Raw genomic sequence first — 22,683 nt, 5'->3', positions numbered from 1 at the left:
TAATCTTCTGGTATCATAGCAAAGGCATATTCCGAGACGTCAAAAACTGAAGTGTCATCAGCAGCGTCGAAATTCTTGTCGAAAACAGTTATTTTAAGACCCATGGAAAGTGAGAGTAGCGCAAAACGGGACAAAGGGACAGAGAAAGACAGACACAACACAGGCGCTAACTTCCGACTGAAAGAAACCAGGGCGGCCAAGACGAACGTAAACCGTGAGGGGAAACAGGCGCATGCGCCCAGAAAGATAATGAAAAACAGGTGAATGAGGATCAACGGATGTGCACGATTCAGCGTTTCTTTAAGAAGGCCAGCTCTTTTTTGGACAGGGAGATAGACGGCTTGCTTACACATTTATCGTCCAAGGCAGCGATACGAGCTGCTTCAATAATCTCTCGCGTTAACTGATCCCGGTGTCTGGCAACGATCGAGCACTTGTCCAGAAATGGCACACAACCACACTCCTTGCAGTGTAAAGCCAGATTACTGCCAGTAAAAGTTCTCAAGTTATTTTTGTGTTCGCGAAGTCTCTCGTTCAAGCACCGACCTGACTGACCAACATACCGCTTACCGCAAGAGAGAGGGATGTCATAAACAATGCCTTCAGTACATTTCACGAATTTCTTTCTGTGGTTAATGGTGCACTGCAGCTTTTGGGGACGTTTATCAGCGGGCAAAGTTTTTTTGGAAAGCGCACTTAGTTTTTCAGGGGCAGAAAAAACGACACGAACATTAGCTTTTGTCCCAATTTTCTTGAGATTGTGGGACAGGCAATGAATGTAAGGAATAACGGCAATTTTGTCTTTTTTTCTTTCTGAAGGCACGGACGGCAGTTGACCTTCCTGGCGCTTCTTCTTTAGTATGCCTTCGGCGACAGAAACACAAATATCAGCTGGGTAGCCTGCTTGATGGAACCTTGCGAGTTGAGCGTGAAAGCTCTCGCTGATTAGGTGGGGGCATGACTTTTCCAGAGCATTCTTCAAGCATAAATTAATAATGCCCCTTTTAACGAGTTTAGAATGGGCAGATGTATAGGGGAGTAGAGGTTTGTTTGCCCGAGGTGCATAGCTCCAACACAGGTGGTTGTCCAGGAATTTAAAACGGATATCAAGAAAGCGAATCTCGTTGTCGGTTGGCATTTCGTTAGTCAATAGCAGCGGTGAAAAACACTCTTGTACCGTAGCTAAAATACTGGATGCAACTTGCTCTAAGCACGATGGCGTACACTCAACAAGGAAAAAGAAATCGTCAACAAAACGAAAGATCTTGACGACATGAGGGCTGGTAAGCCTCTCTTGGAGGCTCCTGTCAAGATGAGCCAGATACAGGTCACTAAGTACAGGGGCTAGACAAGACCCAATGCATATTCCCTGTTTCTGAATGTGAGCAGCGCCTTGCCAGTTTATGAAAGTGGAGCGGAGATAAAAGTGTAGCAATTCTAAAAAACCACTGACGGATAAACCGGATTCATTCTGAAATGACACAGCGCCGAAATGATGGATCGAATCTTCGACAATTGTAAGCAGGTTATGATGGGGCAAGGAGTAATAAAGATCTTTCACATCAATTGAGAAACCAAGAAGGCTCTTGTCAGAAAGCGATTTCACAGCACTTAACACTTCCTCTGAACTACGTACTAGAAATGGGTCATCTATCGTCGACATGTTATCTCCCTGTCCAAAAGAGAGCTGGCCTTCTTAAAGAAACGCTGAATCGTGCACATCCGTTGATCCTCATTCACCTGTTTTTCATTATCTTTCTGGGCGCATGCGCCTGTTTCCCCTCACGGTTTACGTTCGTCTTGGCCGCCCTGGTTTCTTTCAGTCGGAAGTTAGCGCCTGTGTTGTGTCTGTCTTTCTCTGTCCCTTTGTCCCGTTTTGCGCTACTCTCACTTTCCATGGATCACCGTTACCGACTCGTCCAAGTTTCTACCCTTGTGAATTACGTTTCTAGTTCTTCGGGCGTCTTTCTACGTGTTTCCCAAGGCCCATGTGCGACCGTGTCCGTTATTGCTGCCACTGTGTGCAAAGCACGTGCTGCAGCTTTTTGCCTCCGCTCCGGGATTCTACCCGACGACGTCAGACTTCTCTTCAATGGTCTCAACCCCTCCACTGGGCACTCCCGCAGAATATGCAAGATTGTAAAATCTGAATGTCATCGTTATGTACGTCTTCTGAGGGAGCACTTAGCCGTGCAACTCCAACAGGCACTGGAACCTAACGCCGCTAAACGTCAGCTGCGAGCGTATCTGCTTCTAGCGGACCAAACAACTGAAGCCCTGTGGCAACTTCAACTCCGATCCCTTCGATCCCTCTGCCCACCTAAGGGGTCGAGAAAATGCAACAGCGTATACGTCTCCGAAGGAGTCACCCTTCCTGAGGACGTCAACCGGTTGTTGTCCCTTGGACCCAAGTTTGCAAGGGAGACTTCGAAGACTCCGCATGAGCTACTTTCCATGGTGCGACGTGTGTCTCGCCTAGCCGACAAAGAGGACTCCGGCCGGTGCACCTCCGATGGCGTAGACGTCCTACAGTACTGTAAGCCTCGTCCTTCAAAAGTTCGTGTGGATCGTGTCGTGTCCTACCTAGCCGAACAGTCGCTTTGCGTCATCCCCTCTGACAAAGAGGGCGGGTTTGCTGTCTTTCCCCACGGTGTATTCAATGAAAAAGCCAATCATGCCATAACAGAAGTGTTTAAATGTGGAAGAAGTGTTTCACTTCCCAAACTTAAGGTTCAAGCAAAAAAACTTTGTCTCAAGCTTAATCTCGTAAGACTAGCCAACAGCATTGAAAGTAGTAAGCGCCTCTTCCTAGAAGTGTTTTTCAGCGCGAAAACGCATAAGGCTGGCGTTCCCTTAAGGGTAATCGTTTCCGAACAGGACACTTGGCAAAAGTCAATCGCTGTATTTCTAAAAGAAAAACTAAACATGTTGACGATAGATGACCCATTTCTAGTACGTAGTTCAGAGGAAGTGTTAAGTGCTGTGAAATCGCTTTCTGACAAGAGCCTTCTTGGTTTCTCAATTGATGTGAAAGATCTTTATTACTCCTTGCCCCATCATAACCTGCTTACAATTGTCGAAGATTCGATCCATCATTTCGGCGCTGTGTCATTTCAGAATGAATCCGGTTTATCCGTCAGTGGTTTTTTAGAATTGCTACACTTTTATCTCCGCTCCACTTTCATAAACTGGCAAGGCGCTGCTCACATTCAGAAACAGGGAATATGCATTGGGTCTTGTCTAGCCCCTGTACTTAGTGACCTGTATCTGGCTCATCTTGACAGGAGCCTCCAAGAGAGGCTTACCAGCCCTCATGTCGTCAAGATCTTTCGTTTTGTTGACGATTTCTTTTTCCTTGTTGAGTGTACGCCATCGTGCTTAGAGCAAGTTGCATCCAGTATTTTAGCTACGGTACAAGAGTGTTTTTCACCGCTGCTATTGACTAACGAAATGCCAACCGACAACGAGATTCGCTTTCTTGATATCCGTTTTAAATTCCTGGACAACCACCTGTGTTGGAGCTATGCACCTCGGGCAAACAAACCTCTACTCCCCTATACATCTGCCCATTCTAAACTCGTTAAAAGGGGCATTATTAATTTATGCTTGAAGAATGCTCTGGAAAAGTCATGCCCCCACCTAATCAGCGAGAGCTTTCACGCTCAACTCGCAAGGTTCCATCAAGCAGGCTACCCAGCTGATATTTGTGTTTCTGTCGCCGAAGGCATACTAAAGAAGAAGCGCCAGGAAGGTCAACTGCCGTCCGTGCCTTCAGAAAGAAAAAAAGACAAAATTGCCGTTATTCCTTACATTCATTGCCTGTCCCACAATCTCAAGAAAATTGGGACAAAAGCTAATGTTCGTGTCGTTTTTTCTGCCCCTGAAAAACTAAGTGCGCTTTCCAAAAAAACTTTGCCCGCTGATAAACGTCCCCAAAAGCTGCAGTGCACCATTAACCACAGAAAGAAATTCGTGAAATGTACTGAAGGCATTGTTTATGACATCCCTCTCTCTTGCGGTAAGCGGTATGTTGGTCAGTCAGGTCGGTGCTTGAACGAGAGACTTCGCGAACACAAAAATAACTTGAGAACTTTTACTGGCAGTAATCTGGCTTTACACTGCAAGGAGTGTGGTTGTGTGCCATTTCTGGACAAGTGCTCGATCGTTGCCAGACACCGGGATCAGTTAACGCGAGAGATTATTGAAGCAGCTCGTATCGCTGCCTTGGACGATAAATGTGTAAGCAAGCCGTCTATCTCCCTGTCCAAAAGAGAGCTGGCCTTCTTAAAGAAACGCTGAATCGTGCACATCCGTTGATCCTCATTCACCTGTTTTTCATTATCTTTCTGGGCGCATGCGCCTGTTTCCCCTCACGGTTTACGTTCGTCTTGGCCGCCCTGGTTTCTTTCAGTCGGAAGTTAGCGCCTGTGTTGTGTCTGTCTTTCTCTGTCCCTTTGTCCCGTTTTGCGCTACTCTCACTTTCCATGGATCACCGTTACCGACTCGCCCAAGTTTCTACCCTTGTGAATTATTTTAAGACATATGGCAGCAAGTACACTTTTATGGTCAGAAATTCTATTGTCAATATCTATTTATAATTAAAAGCATCTTTAGACGAAAATAATAAATCCAACAGCGATTGACAACTTACGCAGGTCCGAGTAGGTTTCCAGACCGTCTGAGTGAGCCCATACTTCGTGTCAATCTCTAACAAGGTGTCAGCGTGAGATCTAACCATAGGCCCGGGAACTCCCGCATCCTAGTTTACGCCAGGCGAATAAGTCTCCGACAACTTTTTATTACAGTAGTTATATGTTCATAAACCTTTTGGAGGGATTCGACAGGGCCTGGTGGAGGCCTACAAATGACCCTCATTACAAATATCATGCCGTTCATAATTGGGTTTTCCCGATATGATTTACTGATCATAAAAAAAGCAAGAGTTCATATTGCAGCAAGCAAGAAATTCGGTTGCAGTGAACGATTTATATGCTGAATATCGTTAGATGATATTCCACTTATCGAAATTTCCCCTTTGTTCTCCATGACTTCACGAAACGTTGGTATGGACAGGGCTGAAACTGCATTGTTTATCATTGCGCAGCTGACCATTTTCGGCAGAACCTGCAAACCAAGCCAAGCATGCTCATTCAACATGGTCGCTGTGGCGATGCTGCCCTTTCTGAAGGCCTTGGATTGTAGGGAAGGATTTTGATCCTCGCTGACATTAGATGATATTCCAATTATAGAAATTTACCACTTGTTCTCGATGACGTCAACTGCATCACGAAACGTTGGTATGGGCAGAGCTCAAAGTGCGCTGCTTATCATCGTGCAGCTGACGATAACCGGCAGAACCTGAAATGCAAGCCAAGCTTTCACAGGCGATATGGTCGCTATGGCGCTGCTGCCCGCACTGAAGGCCTTGGACAGGAGGGAAGGATTTTTATGCTCACAGCCGTTAGAAGATATCCCGCTTAATGTTCCACTTCTTGTCGACGACGTCACTTTCTTCACGCAAGGATGATATGGGCAGGGATGAAAGTGTGGTGTTTGTCATCGTGCAGCTGAGGATTGGTGGCAGAACCTACAAAAGAAGCCAAGCACGCTCAGGTGACATGGTCGCTGTGGCGATGCTGCCCGCATTGAAGGACTTCGACTGCAGGGACGGATTTACATTCTCGCTGCCGTTAAATGATATTCCACTTCTCAACATTTACTACTTACTACCAATTCTACCCTTGAAAATGTACCAGCAAGCAAAAGTTTCTACCCTTCTGATTTACTACTTGTTCTCGATAACGTCAGTTGCTTTATGAAACGTTGGTATGGGCAGGGCTGAAAGTGTCGTTGGTCATCGTGCTGCTGACGATAAGCGGCCGAACCTGCAAAGCAACCCGAGCATGCTCAAGCAGCATGGTCGCTGTGGCGCTCCTGCCCGCTCTGAAGGCGTTGGGTTGCAGGGAAGTATCTTTATGCTCTCTGCCCTCACAAGATGTTGCGCTTATCGAAATTTCCCACTTGTTCTCTACGACATCACTTGCTTCACCAAACGTTGGTATGGGCAGAGCTCAAAGTGCGCAGCTTATCATCGTGCATCTGATGATTAGCGGCAGAACCTGCAAATCAAGCCAAGCATGCTCTTGCGACACTGTCGCTCTGCAACTGCTCTCCGCTCTGAAGGTCTTGGGTTTCAGGGAAGGATTTTTATCCTCGCTGCCGTCAGATGTTTCGATTAATCCACTTGTTCTCGATGACGTCGGTTGCTTCACGAAAGGTAAGAATGGGCTGGGCTGAAAGTGTGTTTTTTGTCATCGTGCAGCTGAGGATTAGCGCAGAACCTGCAAAGCAAGCCAAGCATGCTCAGGTGACGCGGTCGCTCCGGCAATGCTGACCGCATTGAAGGACTTCGTCTGCAGGGAAGGATTTACATGCTGACTGCCGTTAGATGATATTTCACTTATCGAAATTTACCACTTGTTCTCGATGGCGTAAATTGACTTACGAAACTTTGGTATGGGCAGGGTTGAAAGTGTGTTGTTTTTCATCTTGCAGCTAACGATTAGCGGCCCAACCTACCAAGCAAAAAAAGCTTGCTCATGTGATACATTTGCTGTGGCACTGCTGTCCGCACTGAAGGCCTTCGGTTGCAGGGAAGGATTTACATGCCCGCTGCTTTTATATGATATACCAGTTATCAAAATTTACCACTTGTTCTCGATGGCGTCAATTGATTTACGAAACTTTGGTATGGGAAGGGCTGAAAGTGTGTCGGCTGTCATCATGCAGCTGACGATTAGTGGCAGAACCTGCAAACCAACCCAAGCATGCTCAGGTGATATGTTTGCTTTGGTGCTGCTGCCCGCACTGAAGGCCTTCGGTGGCAGGGTAGGATTTATATGCTCGCTGCCATTAGATAATATTCCACAAATCGGAATTTACCTCTTCTTCTCAATACCCTCACTTCCTTCATGAAGCTTTGGTATGGGATGGGCTGAAAGTGCGTTGATTGTCATCGTGCAGCTGACACTTAGCGGAACAACGTAAAATAAAGCAAAGCATGCTCAGGCCACATGGTCGCTGTGCAGCTGCTTCCGGCACTGAAGGCCTTGGGCTGCAGGGAAAGATTTTTATGCTCGCTGCCTTAGAAGATATCCCGCTTAACTTTACACTTCTTGTCGATGGCGTCACTTGCTTCACGAATGATTGGTATGGGCAGATATGAAAGTGTGTTGTTTGTCATCGCGCCGCTAGGGATTGGCGGAAGAACCTCCAAAGCAATCCAAGCATGCTCAGGTGACACGGTCGCTATGGCGATGCTGCCCGCATTGAAGGACTTCAACTGCAGGGAAGGATTTGCATGCTCACTGCCGTTAGATGATATTTCACTTATCGAAATTTACCACTTGTTCTCGATGGTGTCAATTGATTTATGATACTTTGGTACGGGCAGGGCTTAAAGTGTGTTGTTTGTCATCGTGCAGCTGACGATTAGCGGCAGATTCTGCCAAGCAACAAAAGCATGCTCAGGTGATACGTTTGCTGTGGCGCTGCTGTCCGCACTGAAGACCTTCGATTGCAGGGAAGGATTTACATGCCCGCTGCTTTTATATGATATTCCAGTTATCAAAATTTACTACTTGTTCTCGATGGCATCAATTGATTTACGAAACTTTGGTATGGGTAGGGCTGAAAGTGTGTTGTTTGTCATCATGAAGCTGACGATTAGCAGCACAACATGACAAGCAACCCAAGCATTCTCAGGTGATATGCTTGGTGTGGCGCTGCTGCGCGCACTGAAGGCCTTGGGCTGCAGGGAAGGATTTATATGCCTGCTGTCGTTAGATATTTCGCTTCTAGAAATTTTGCACCTGTTCGCGAAGACGTCCATTGCTTTACGAAATTTTTTGCGGCCAAGGCGGAAAGTGCTCGACTAGGTCGCTGTGAATATTATCCTTCCGCTATCGCCCGCATCGGTGAAAGGGAATAGATATATCCTCACTCTCGTTGTCACATATATTAAGGAGCCTAAATTAAATTTGAAAGGAAAATGGTGTGAAGAAGACGACGTGAATTAACCGAAGAATAAAGAGGAAGAAGAAGCATTCGGTGAGGTGGAGAAAGATGATTTGTGGAGAAGAGAAGAAGACGACGACAAGGCTTACGTGGACTAACACCGAGGCTATAAAATGGCGAGTGAGGGCGAGGCACGGGGGGGAAGAGCACAAAAGCGGAGGCTCCGGCGGGTCAGGGACACTTTGGCTCGAACAGAGCGACGCCGGCTACTGCTCCGGTGAGCTCGGGTTACACGACATCGCATCGTGGACTTCCTGCCATGCCTGAGCCCGTTCCGAAGAGTCAACTGAGGACGCTACCACCTGATACGGCCAGGGGTGTCTCTAGCGCTGTTGCAACCCGTCCGGGTGGTGCCACCAAAGCCAACAACACCGCCAACATCTCCATGGGCGCTTGGACCTGGAGCTTGTACGATGCAGCCAGCGACGCCAGCCCGAGCACGTCGAACACCGCCAGCGACTCCAGCCTAAGCACGGCGAACGCCGCCTCGACACCGCCTACTGGATCCATACAACGCCGCAGCCACACCGAACCAACCGTGAGCATGAACGCCGACCACGAATAGTAGAATGCTAGTAGTAGACGCTGGTAGTAGTGTGCCCGGGTCGTGTGTATTTATAGCCTTCGTGTGTTGTGTTAGTTTTGCTAGTTTTGTGTTGTAGTGTGTGTGTCGCGTAGGCTGTAATAAATGTGCGTATGTGTGGGTACACCCGTCGCCTAGTCCATTCTTTCGGTCCGAGTGTTCTCCGGAGAGATCCGTGACAAAGATAAGTGGCCAGCCTGTGCCAGGATACATTTCTTTTTTTATTTTTTGCTTTGTCTCAGATTTTTCCGATCTCTCGACGGCAGAAATTATGGACTTGGCAAAAACGTTAGAACTCGCGCTCAAGCTAGGGTTAAGCAAGGAAGAGGCGATGCGTCTCTATGACGAGGAGGGAAAGAGGAAGAAAGAGGAGGCAAAGAGGCAGAGAGAGGAGGCAGATAGGCAGAGAGAGGAAAGGGCGCAAGCACGCGCAGACGCTCGTGAAGCAGAAGAGCGCGAGGCGAGAAGAGCTCGCGAGGCAGAAGAGCGAGAAGAGAAAAGTGCTTGCGAGGCAGAGGAGCGAGAAGCTAGAAGAGCTCACGAGGCTGAAGAACAGGAGAAAAGAAGGATATAACGGGAGAAGGAGTTTATTTTGTGGAAACAGGCGCATGTCGCGGGAGGATATGAGGAGATCACGGACAATGATCAGCGTTCCTTAGCGGGTACAGAATCTCCTAGACCAGCCAGAGTTTGCCCAAGGAAGCTGATGGCTCCTTTTGATGACAAGAGAGATGATTTGGATGCATATCTGCAACGATTCGAGCGGATAGCTTTGGGGAAAGGCTGGGAGCGCTGTGAATGGGCCACGGCATTGAGCATGTGTTTAGTCGGAGATGCGCTGAATGTTTTTGGAAGGATGCCTTCAGCTGATTCCATGGACTACGAGAAAGTCAAAAAGGCACTCCTCCAAAGATTTAGGTTTACGGCAGAGGGTTTTCGTGAGAGATTTCGAACCGCGAAACCGGAGGATTCGGAAACCGCGAAGCAGTTTTCCTGCAGACTGACCAACTATTTTGATAGGTGGCTTGATATGTCAAACACAGAAAAGAGTTTTGAAGGTGTGCGTGACAAGCTGGTCACAGAGCAATTTTTAGCGTGTTGCAGCTCAAAAATGACGCTATTCCTGAAGGAAAGAAAGTTGTGCTCATTAGAAGAGTTCGCCGACACTGCAGACCAATTCCTCAAGGCACAAGGGCTAAGAAATTTGAGTAAGGGAAAGGAGGAAACCCAAAAGGTCCTAAAGACAGATGCGGCTAAACCAAGAGCTTATGGCGGTGCGTCTAAGGCGCCAGTAAGATGTTTTCTCTGCGGCAAGGTGGGACACCGTGCAGCTGACTGTCGGACTATTAGCGCTGCCCAAAAACACAGATTGTGTGTCAAGGTTGTAAGAGGAGGGGTCATACTCTGGATGAGTGCCGATACAGAACGCAGGACCGAGCCGCATGCGTTGTCGACTCAAGGGTAGAACTTGTCACGCCATCCGAAGTTCCACAGCTGAAAGGAGAACAAACGCCGCTGGAAAATGAGGCAGTGAGTGCAACACCCAAGTCGAAAGCAGCAATGCCAGTGGTGGTTGGGCAAATAGGAGACCGTCCTATATTGGTGCTTAGAGACAGCGGAGCTAATACAGTCTTGGTTCGTAGAAGCCTGGTGAAGGACGAGGATCTTACAGGGGAAGCGTCCGCCGTCACTCTGGTAGACAGCACAATAAGGCACCTTCCTGAAGCCAGGATTTTAGTGACCACGCCATATTATACTGGGAAGGTAGTGGCAAAATGCGTAGACCAACCAATCTACGATCTCATCCTGGGAAACATTACGGGTGCAAGAAGTGTCGAAGACCCCGAACCCGAGTGGAGGATGCTCGACGTTGAAGAAAATCCAAAGGAGGAAAGGCCCGCGACAGCTCAGACGGGTGCAGTCAGCTTCTCTTCGGCAGTGGAGACAAGAGCTCAAGCGACAACCCGAGCAACGCAGCGTCTGCTCTCTGCTCCTGTTACGATGTGCCTGAGCGTAACACCGGGCGAAATTGCAATTAGGCAAAAAGAATACCTGAGCCTGAAGACCTGCTTCGAAAGAGTCGAGGAAAAAGTGAAAAGAAAGAAGAGTCGCACGTCCTTCGAATATCAATTGGCAAATGGTCTTCTGCACAGGGAGTGCATATTTAGTTCAGGAAGGCGGGTCCAACAGCTGGTGTTACCGAGAGATATGCGAGAGACCGTGCAGCGCTTAGGACATGACGCCATTATGGCCGGACACCAGGGTGTTCAAAAAACGGTGTCTAGGATCACCGAGGAGTTCTTTTGGCCGGGTGTTCAGAGTGACGTTAAGCGCTTTGTTCGCCCATGTGATGTGTGCCAGCGCACAGTTCCGAAGGTAAGAGTTGGTCCCGTAGCTCTGGGCATGATGCCAGCCATCGACCTACTGTTTCAGCGAGTTGCAATTGACATTGTGGGGCCAATCTCTCCAGTATCCGCCAAAGGCAATAGATATGTGCTTACTCTGGTTGACGTGGCCACTCGTTATCCTGACGATATATCCCACTGAGAACTATTGACAGTACCCAAGTGGCGGAGGGTCTTGTGGAAATGTTTTCGCGTTATGGGTTCCCGAGGGAAACTTTAGTGACCGGGGTTCGAACTTCACATCGGAACTAATGAAGGAGGTTAACCGCCTTTTGTCAGTGAGGCAGTTACTGACGACGCCTTACCATCCCATGTGTAATGGGCTTGTAGAGCGGTTCAACGGCACACTCAAAAATTTGATCAAGAAAATGTGCCAGGAGAGACCTACTGATTGGGATAGATATCTCCCAGCTCTTTTGTTCGCTTACCGCGAAGTACCGCAAACGAGTCTTGGTTCCTCGCCTTTCGAGATGTTATATGGGAGAACCGTTAGAAGTCCACTCGCAATACTCAAGGAGCTGTGGGCTAATAAAGATATTTCATCAGATCTTAAGACAACATACACATACGTGTTTGAGTTGCGGGATAGGTTGAAGGAAACATGCAGGCTTGCACATCAAAGCCTGGAAAAGGCGCGTGAACGCCACAAGGGATGTTATGAAAAGAAAGCCATTCACAGAAATCTGAAACCGGGCGACAGGGTTCTTGTGTTGCTACCCATGGATCATGATAAGTTAATGATGCAATGGAAGGGCCCGTACCTTGTGACGTGGAAGAAAAAGGACATGGATTATGAGGTAGTGATAGATGGAACTAAGAGGGTTTTCCATGGTAATATATTGAAGAAATATGAAGAACGAGGTCCCGTACGGCGGTACGCCCCCAGGGCAACTTGTTCGGTAGTGGCCGAGGATACAGGTGATGCTGCCGAAGTGTCCACGTTCAGTGGGAACAAAAACGCAGGAGGGAATGAAGTACTGAAGAAGCCCAATTTGAATGGAGACAGAGGATTACAGCCCTACTCCAAATCAAGAGGGAGACGTTTTGGGATGAGCCAAGCCAAATTGAGATCATATGTCACAAATTAGGCTTGTATAGAGATAGAGAAAACTGGTCAGCTCTGGGTGTTTCTGGGATATATCTTGTTGTCTTAATGTAACTGGGATTTATCTTGTTGTTGCTGCTGTTGGTGTTACGTGATTACACAAGGGAGCGTGTTGTGGACACGAACATGTTAATTAAGGACTCTGTACGGACAGCGGCAGTGGTGTGTTAGTGTTCTGAACACGCAATTTGGTGCGCTGTGTTCGTGGTATGCGTTTGGTGTGTGCTGGACCTCTGCGGTGTGTTGTGTGCTGAGTCCAGAATCGCCACAGAAGATAGTCGGCTGGCTGGATTGCTTGAAGATGAGGATGACGTGAGCAGTTTTTCATGGAAAAACTCTTGAGAGAGGGGGCCCTTGTCACATATATTAAGGAGCCTAAATTAAATTTTAAAGGAAAATGGTGTGAAGAAGACGACGTGAATTAACCGAAGAATAAAGAAGAGGAAGAAGAAGCATTCGGTGAGGTGGAGAGAGATGATTGGTGGAGAAGCATTCGGCGAGGTGGAGAAAGATGACTGGTGGAGAAGAGAAGAAGACGACGACAAGGCTTACGTGGACTAACACCGAGGCTATAAAAGGGCGAGTGAGGGCGAGGCACGGGGGTAACAGCAGAGAAGCGGAGGCTCCGGCGGGTCAGGGACACTTTGGCTGGAAGAGAGCAACGCCGGCTACTGCTCCGGTGAGCTCGCGTTATACGACATCGCATCGTAGACTACCTGCCGTGCCTGAGCCCGTTCCGGAGAGTCAACAGAGGACGCTACCACCTGCTACGGCCAGGGGTGTCTCTAGCGCTGTTGCAACCCGTCCGGGTGGTGCCACCAAAGCCAACACCGGCAACATCCCCACGGGCGCTTGGACCTGGAGTTTGTACGACGCAGCCAGCGACGCCAGCCCGAGCACGTCGAACACCGCCAGCGACGCCAGCCCAAGCACGGCAAACGCCGCCTCGACGCCGCCTACTGGATCCATACAACGCCGCAGCCACACCGAACCAACCGTGAGCATGAACGCCGACCACGAATAGTAGAACGCTAGAAGTAGACACTGGTAGCAGTGTGCCCGGTTCGTGTGTATTTATAGCCTTCGTGTGTTGTGTTAGTTTTGCTAGCTTTGTGTTCTAGTGTGTGTGTCGCGTAGGTTGTATTAAATGTGCGTCTGTGTGGGTACACCCGTCGCCTAGTCCATTCTTTCGGTCCGAGTGTTCTCCGGAGAGATCAGTGACACTCGTCCATTTTTCCACGCGGTATCCTGATGCCGTGCCTTTGCCAAGGACAGACTAAGCAGCCGTGGCAGAAGGTTTGGTGGAGATGTTTTCACAAATAGGTATTCCGAGCGAGGTAATTTGTGACTAGGGCTCCTCTTTCACTTCTGAAATGATGAGAGAGCTCAATGATCTTCTGGCGGTGAAACATCTCAGCACGACCCCTTACCATCTAATGTTTAATGAAATGGTGCAGACATTTAAAGGCACACTCAAGCAGATGCTGCTGAAGCTCATCAGGAGCAGCTCAAAACGTGGGATCATTATATTGCTCCGCTTCTGTTTGCATACAGAGAGGTGCCGCAGGCGAGTCGGGTTTCTCCGTTTCAGTTTATATTTGGACTGCATGTTCGAGGACCGCTCGCAGTCCTCAGAGAGCTCTGTAAAAGGGAAGAACTGGGAAAGGACACGAATACGACATATGTGTATGTTCTCGAGCTAAGGGAACGTATCGAGCAGACTGTGAGTATGATACATCTACCCTGATTTTTGTAACGCAGACGACACCAGTATTCTAGATCACCTGAATTTGGAATTCTCACATTTCGAGGTTTTTTCTTCCAACGCTTCAACAGACATTGAAATGTTATGGCTTAGGTTCAAAACCATTGTATTGCACTGCATTCAATGTATTGTTCCAACCAAAACAAAGAAAACAAAGAAACAAAATCCCCGGATTACGCGGGACATCATTCACGCCAAGAGAAAGATGAAAAGACTGCGAAAGCAATTGAAGTCAAATCCACAAGCCAAAAATCAACTTACAATAGCCATCCAAACAATGAAAATAAAAATCAAAGCAGCCAGAACTAACTACTTCGCAGAAACGCTTCCTAAGCTTTTGGAACGCGCGCCCCGGAAATTTTGGGATTATATAAACCCTAAAAAGAGTGAACCTGAAGGCTCAAGCGAAGTACACCATATTACTGCCACATCCCTAAACAACTACTTTCAATCGAATTTTACTAAAGATAACGGTTTTGATCCACACTTAAATTACAGCAACGAAAAGCAGCTAGAACCACTCACTGTGACCGAGTCAGGAATACTAAATTTATTACTTGCTTTCGACACAAAGAAAGGACTAGGCCCAGACAACCTGCCGAACTCATTTCTTAAGAGATATGCCGAATGGACCGCCAAATATCTATGCATAATCTTTAAGAAATCATTGTCATCATGTGCTCTTCCGAATGAGTGGAAAATTGCAAAAATCATATTGATACACAAATCCGGAAACAAGGATGATGTCGCAAACTACAGGCCCATCTCACTCACTTCCACGACTTGTAAACTCCTGGAACACATCATCCTAAAACATATAACGACATACCTTGAACGGGAACACATCTTATCACCATAACAGCACGGATTTCAAACGGGGTTGTGCACAACTACGCAGCTAATTGAATTAGTGCATGATTTATCCTCCGGTATCGATAATCAAAGAAAAAATAGACCTATTACTATTAGATTTTTCGAAAGCATTTGACCGCGTATCCCATCGTAAACTAATAATGAAGCTGGAATCTGCATTAAGAAGTAGCCCCATAGTTACTTGGATCAAAGACTATTTAACAAACAGATCACAAAACGTCTCGCTTAGCCTAGAAAGCTCGAACTTAGTGCCTGTAACATCCGGATTACCACAAGGTTGCGTATTAGCCCCTGTCATGTTCCTCATCTATATTAATGACTTACCATCAAATATTTGTTCTAACATCAGGCTCTTTGCCGACGATTGCACAATATACCGCGAGATCAGTTCAGCCGCAGACAATGTAGCTCTGAACGACGACCTTGAAACAGTAAATAAATGGTGTAATGAATGGCAAATGAACCTAAACGTAAAAAAATCCGCCGCGTTATCAATAACCAGGAAAATGCAAAAATCAGCATCTCAGTATGTCATTAATAATATCCCACTCCCCCAAGTCGTAGAACACAAATACCTCGGTGTAATCATATCCCATGACCTTAGATGGAACTCCCATATAACTCACATTACATCCAAGGCTCTAAAAAGGCTCTTCTTCTTGAGAAGGGGCCTCAAACTAGCCCCATCAGAGACAAAACTATTAGCCTATAATACCTTTGTAAGGCCAATTCTTGAATACTCTAATATTGTCTGGTTTCCCTCTACTAAACAACATGTAAGTAAACTAGAACAAGTACAAAGGAAGGCAATCAGATTCATTTTTAATAAATATAGCCAAACTGACTCACCAACTGACCTACTCCAGAAAGCTGGTATGCTTACCTTGCAGAAGAGAGCCAAACTAGCACGTCTTAGATTCATGCACCAGTTGCTCAATAATCAGCTGCATATTGACACTTCTACATATTTATCCTTTACAGATACCAGGCCCACACGCCATAAGCACTCTCATACTTTAAACGAGTACACTTTCCGGACCGACTGCTTTTCCCGCTAACCATACGCGAATGGAATACCCTTGACCCAACCATCACAAGCTGCTCATCATTAAATAACTTTGTAGCCCTCGTCGAACACCAACTGGGTACGGAATAAATGCTTTACGCACCTTTGCATATGTACCCGCCTTCCAGTCAGGCACAGATCGTGTTCATTGTGTGCGCATTTCTACATGTTCTTCCGTTGCATTACCTTACATTTTTGCCTTTCATTTTTAAAATATTGATTCATTGGCTTCCAGTGTCTGTTCTCTGTTCCTTGATTACTGTTGTCTGTTCCGTGCATTTGAAAGTTTATACACTTTTACTTCTATTCTTGAGTTCTTGTTAAACATCTTACCCTCACAACGCTGAGTGTTTACCTTTGTGTTATGCTTGCTTGCCTTATTGTGCTTATTTATTAGACTGTTCAACTTATGCCCTTCCTGTTATAATCCCATATGTGATTGACAGTATGTACCAATAAATAAATAAATGTTTTGCGAGCTCAACAGTCTCGAAAGACCATATTACGATAGGAACAGCAAGACGCAGCATTTGATGGTTGGAGATCTCACCCTAATTGTTTTGCTGAGTTGCTAGAACAAACTCCTGATGCTGTGGAATGGTCCATTTGTGGTGTCTGGGAAAAAGAACGACGCGTATTATTGGATCGGCTTGGGCCACAAGAAGTTATTGCACATCAACATGTTTAAGTGATACGAAGAGTGCGCAACCCAAGAGACCATGCAGGCGCCATCTTTCGTCGTAAACGAAGAAGGTGACTCAAGCGCCAATTGTCTGAATCGTTGGTAAATTGTCGGAGGATGATGCCCAATGTACAGTGCTACTGTCCGGTGTGTTTGCAATGATTACGTGTGAAAATTTTGTCTAGGAGTGTTTGCGAGTTGTTTTCATTTCTCTTCGATCTCCGGTTATGATATTGATTGATTGATTGAAAACGTCTTTATTTGCTGAATTTTCTTAGAACACGTGGTTGGGCCACCTAGTCCTGTAGTCGACTGGTTATTGCTGCTGCGCTGGCCCCTCCCCACCAGCCAGTGCTGATGGTCAGGATCATGGTCGAGCAGAATAGCCTCCCACTGCTCCTCTGAGGGGTTTGTAATAGGGTCAACTATGGGATTAAATTGGCATGCCCACATTATGTGGTAGAGCTTAGCCACCTCTCCACAGTGTTGGCACTGCGGAGAGTGCAGTGTGGGGTACCACCGGTGTAACTTACCTGGTGTTGGGTATGCATTGGTTTGTAGTCTCATAAGGGTGTTCTCTTCAAACTTATTGAGGGATTTATGTGGTGTTGGGTACTCCTTCTTGGCCGTTCTGTATAGTGCGAGATTGTCAGCATGCGCTGCTAAAGCAGTTAGGTCGCAGCACCCTTCATGGTCATCAGGGGAGGCGCCCGGTATAGAAGAGCTCGGGCATGCCTGTGAGCGGCTTCGTTTCCTCCTTGTAGTTCCAAGAGACCGAGAAACCAGATGACTGAGGCTTGGCTGGGTGGATGCTTAATCAGCAATGACAACCCTGACCTGTGAATTAATCAATTATTGAAGTTGCGAGAAGCGTTCTGGGAATCAGTGAGCACAACGGCGGTGGGTTATATCCTATAACCAATACAATAGCTGCTTCCTCTGCGTGAGTGGGGTTGGATGTTTTCATCGAGGCGTAGTTCATCATCGATCCTGAAGGCGGTGAGACTACAATAGTCATCACTCCATTCTGTGGTCCGCCGGCGTCCGCATAAAGGATGGACATAACATTCAATTCGGCTTCCGCCCTCGCCTATCTACGCAGGACGCCCTCTTGTACCTGTACAAAGACCTCCTTGAGACACCTCCCAAGTCACAGATAAGGGCCATCCTGGCACTTGATTAGAAAGGAGCGTTTCATAACTTCCTGCATAAAAGCATTCAGCAAAGCCTCGCCGATACCAACTGTGGTGCCAGAAGAAACAACTATATCAAAAACTTCTTATTAGTCAGGCAATCCACTATAATTTCGGTGGAATAAAATCAGATCCTATCACTCTAGGCCTGAGAGGAACTCCGCAAGGAACCTATTTTGTTCAATTTGGCTATGAAAGATCTACCAGGCCTTCTCTCCGATATCCCGGGCATCAAACACACATTGTATGCGGATATCACTCTCTAGTGCAACTCGGGGAGTGACACCGAGATTGAGGACGTTTTCAAGCTGCCGCGGACACGGTGGACCGGTAGGCCAGAGAGAGAGGCCTCCAGTGTGCGCCGGAAAAGTCTGAGTAGCTCATCCTGAAGACCCCGAGGACACCCCTGGCGGAGAACACCACGGTGTATATAGAAAAACACTCTGCACAGAAACCCACGGAGATCAAGATCATAGGGCTGTATATCCCGCCGGGGTGACAGAACAGCGCCACTATGAAGAAACTTATAACATCCACCGAGCAAATCCTCCGGATGATGCATCGTATCAGAAATAAACCCCATGACATGAAGGAAAGGGACGCCATCCGCTTAGTGCAAGCTTTCGTGATCTTTCGGATAATATATGAGACGGCATTCCTTAACCTCTCCAGGTCTGAAATTGAAAAGTTGGAGACACTGATCAGAATGGGGTACACGTTAAGAATGCCTACAAGACGGCACTGGGGCTACCAAAGGCCACGCCAACGTCAAGACTCATGTCTCTAGGAGTAAATAATACCCTCAAAAAGATGTGCGAAGCACAATGGCTCTCACAAATCAATGGGTCCGCTCTCACAAAACGAGGTAGAGATCTGCTCGAAAAGATCCATATTAATCTGACCTATACGATAGACCAAAGGGATGAGTTACCATACGATGTGAGGACGCGCATCAACGTGTACCCCATCCCGCGCAACATGCACCCCGCATATAACATCGAAAGTAGAAAAGCAAGAGGGGAAGCCGTGCGCAAGAAATGGGACGAGCAACCGGTTATGAGATGCTGGGCATATAAATCTCAACCTTTATTCTACGACGTGCTCGAAATTTGTGTCCGATATTTTGTGCGATTTTTATTTCCCTTTGTGCCACATCTATAATAATGGGTCCATGTTCTTTCCAAAAGCGTCTCTACGGGACTCCATGTGTCAATGTGTAAAGTGTTTTCGGTGATTTAAGCGGAGTTTAATTTCTCTGATTTCTGTGTGAACATTCGTGTTGTGTGCAGCGAGAGCAGTTTTAGCTGCGAAAAAACTTTTCTGAAGGGGGAGCATGTGTGAGGTGGACATAAATTCGTCGGGAGATTTTTAAGTGCGGTGCGTCGACAGTGGTGCGTCGACAGTGGAGCGCTGCGCGCGCCAGACCAACGTTGCGCTTGTGCACGTGCGAATGATGTGGGCTAGGCGACGACGACGAAGACCGTGGCAAGCACGGAAAGTGGAGAGCTGAAGTGTCAGAAAATCGTTCTGTGAAAGGAGACAGCCCAGCGGAGGCCGGCTCAATCAAGCGTGGAAGTGGTAGCCGTCGGACGTTGGGTCCGGCGGGGGCCTCCCTTGGATCCCCGACGCAAGGCTCCTGCGTTCCTTTCATGCATGGAGGTGGCAGCCGATGGACTGAGGGTCCGTGCTGCCGAAAGGCACCCTAGGATAGCTTGCATTAAGACTACGGCGTTCCGACGATGTGTCCTAGCTATGCTGCTGCTGCCAAGTTCTTGGGGCGGCTGACGGGAGTCCACCGGTGTTTTCCTGTGGCCCACTCCGCTCCTACTACTACCTTGCTCCCTTCCGCCGCTTCCTTTCACGCAACGCCAGCGACGCGTCGCAGTTCATCTACTTGCGTCTGCCCTGTGGCTTAGTGGTTAGGGGCTCGGCTACGGATCCGTAGTTCCCGGGTTCGAATCCGACCGCGGTGGCTGCGTTTGGATGAAGGCAAAACGGTAATGCTCCCGTGTGCTGTGCGATGTCAGGGAACATTAAAGATCCCCAGGTGATCTAAATTATTCCTCAGCCCTCCACTACGGCAGCTGTTTCTTCCTTTCTTCTTTTCCTCCCTCCTTTATCCCTTCCCTTACGGCGCGGTTCAGGTTTCCGCCGATATGTGAGACAGACACTGCAGCATTTACTTTCCCCAAAAACCAATTTTCAATTTTTTTTCTGCCCTGACTGCAAGGCATCCCCGCTTTACCTGGGGCGCGCAATATCTGGTGAACTCTTTTTTTTAAACTGTAGTGTTGTACGCGCCTTGAATGCGTATTTCATTATGTTTTTGTTTCTTATTGGCTCTTTTTCTTTCAATTATAAATACGGATTCGTTTCGTTTTGTTTGATCTGCTGTCTTGTTCGAACCTGCATGCGATAGCGTTCCCCTTCGAAATGTCGGGGACGCGTTATCAATTCGCGACATCCAGGAACTGACAGGGCAGGACGAGCAGCTCACGTGCAGACTCGTGTGCGTCTGCACCGCCTGCACGGTTCCGAGCGTGTGCTGGTTCTTTCTGGCTTGCGCTTCTATGCTGTCCTTAGAGGGAGAAACTTGTTTCACGCACGCGCGCTCTGCTGTCTTCGCTCGCGCTTGGACGCCGTTGTGAGAGAAGCGCGCGCCCGCTAGAGAGAGAGAGAGAGACCACTTATATTTCAGGGAGAAGATGGTGACCTTCTTGGGTTGCTTCAGCCGCTCCAGGTGGCCGGCAGTTTGTCGGCGACACTTTCTTCTAGCGCCTCGTTATAACTGGACACAGCTTTGAGAATTGTTTTCCTCGCGCTGTCGTCCTTTAAAGAAAGAGCGGTTCCTGTGCGCGGCGTTAAGATTATAGCCCGAAAGAGCGTTCTTCTAGTCGTGCCTAGTTTTGTGTCTAGAGTGAATAACCGCGTGGTGTATGAACTGAGAACTGAAACTAAAGGCTTATTTCCTTCGAACGAAAGATTTCAATATCTTAATATCAATTGTGCTTGCTCAGCTCGCTCTGTTTCCTTCTGCCGCTTGTGCTGGTCCCACCTTTCTCCTACTTTTCTTTTTCCCTTTCCGTGGAGTTTCAGTGGCTTTGGCGTTAGGCTGCTTAACCGAAGGTCGCAGGCACACCGGGGTCGCAGGTCGAATATCGCCGCGTTTATTTAGGCGAAATATGAGACCGCATTTTGCGATGTCGTTGGGCATTAATAAATCTTATTCTGTTGAACCTCTGTGCTGTTGGACTTTATGGCACATAGGCGGCTAAGGCCATCATGCGCCTAACGCAAGGTGTAGAAAATTGCCTTGTGCTGGATTCTATACAAAAACATAAAACAAAACGGTGGAGTAAAGGACCTAAAATGTTATTTCATAACACCTAGTGAAGGTAAACGGCAGAAAAAGTTTTAAAATGGCTAATGGTAAAAGCTTTAAAGAAGGTCAGGTAACGTCAGCGGCCATCTTTTGCAGGGCAAGGATGTTGAGGCCCCCAACCAATGAAATAGATACCTCAGCCTTCTTCTCAGGAGTGAGAAAGTGGCTGAGGTTTATCTAAGAAAAGTGAGGCTTTCACAGTTTATTAAGACCACCAGCCTCTCGTAAAAAGTTAAAAATATCGAAAATGTCAAGAGTTGCATTATCACATAAGAGTAGCGCTGGGTGAAATGGGATGCATTGATTATAAAATTGACTAAAATACTTATTTCTTAGCATTTCTAGGTTTGAACATGTAAATAAGATATGGTTTAGTGAGAGCTCTTCTCCGCATCTTTCACAAACAGGTTTAGCTTCTTTTGCAATTAAGTAGTGTGTCAAATGTGTGTGTCCTATGCGAAGGTGACATAAGATTACTTCAGTGAAACGTTCCTGGTGTCTGCATGACTTCTATTCCCCCAAGGTAGGTTTTATGAAGTGTAGTTTGTTGTTGAGTTCATTATCCCACTCTTCCTGCCATTTGTTTTTTTTTTAATTTGTTATGCATCAACTTCATGCAATCTTTAAAAGGTATGTCCACAATTTCGATTTCACCATTTTGAACTCGCACTGCTGCTGAGTCTGCTGTCTCATTACCCACTATGCCGACGTGGCTCAGGACCCAGCAGAACCTTATAATATGTCCTTGTGTTGTGACTTTTTCTATTCTGTATATGATGTGGCCTACTAAGGGTTAAACAGCATTTCTTGATTGCAGCGCTGTGAGTAGACTGAGGGAATCTGTGTATATTATACTGTTTACGATGTTCTCATGTACTTTTTTGTCCACAGCCATACTCACTGCATAACATTCGGCAGTAAAAATTGATACATAACTTCCCAATCTTACGATTTTTTCCCATTTCCCCTGTACTACGGCACTTGCAACGTGCATCGCTGTTCTATAGCCATCTGTGTAAAACTCCATGTAGCTTGAATAATTCTCTTTCAAAGCCAAGTATTCTTGTAGAAGATGTTCACGTGGTGTTTTTTTTTTTTACGAAACTGCGTTAGCGTGAAATCGCAATCAGCGGGAAGACAGTACCATGGTGGCAATGGATCGTGCCTCGGGGCAATTTTTGGTAGAGCATCTAGTATTCCTATAACACCATCTGCCGGGCTAGTTGGTTGCGATCCATATGTATCAGCAGCGCGAACACAAAAAGGAAGAAGAAGGAGAAGATAGTACAGAGCGCTGAACTTCCACCTTTTAATTTATTAAATAAAAGTTCGAAGTTCAGCGCTCTGTACTATCTTCTCCTTCTTCTTTCTTTTTGTTTTCGCGCTGCTGATACATATAGTATTCCTAGTTCGTGACATGCATTTTCAAAGCGTAGTAACAAAGGTTTGATCGATTGTCGTTTATTATTGAACAGTCTTCTAGATGTGCACTTGGTAACTATGGAGTAACAAAGGTGTTTTGGCAAGGATCCTATTCTCAGTACATATGAACA

This window comes from Amblyomma americanum, chromosome 4, assembly GCF_052857255.1.
Source record: "Amblyomma americanum isolate KBUSLIRL-KWMA chromosome 4, ASM5285725v1, whole genome shotgun sequence".
NCBI lineage: Eukaryota > Metazoa > Arthropoda > Arachnida > Ixodida > Ixodidae > Amblyomma > Amblyomma americanum.
The sequence above is the reverse complement of the archived record's forward strand: the minus strand, read 5'-3'. Positions refer to the sequence as shown.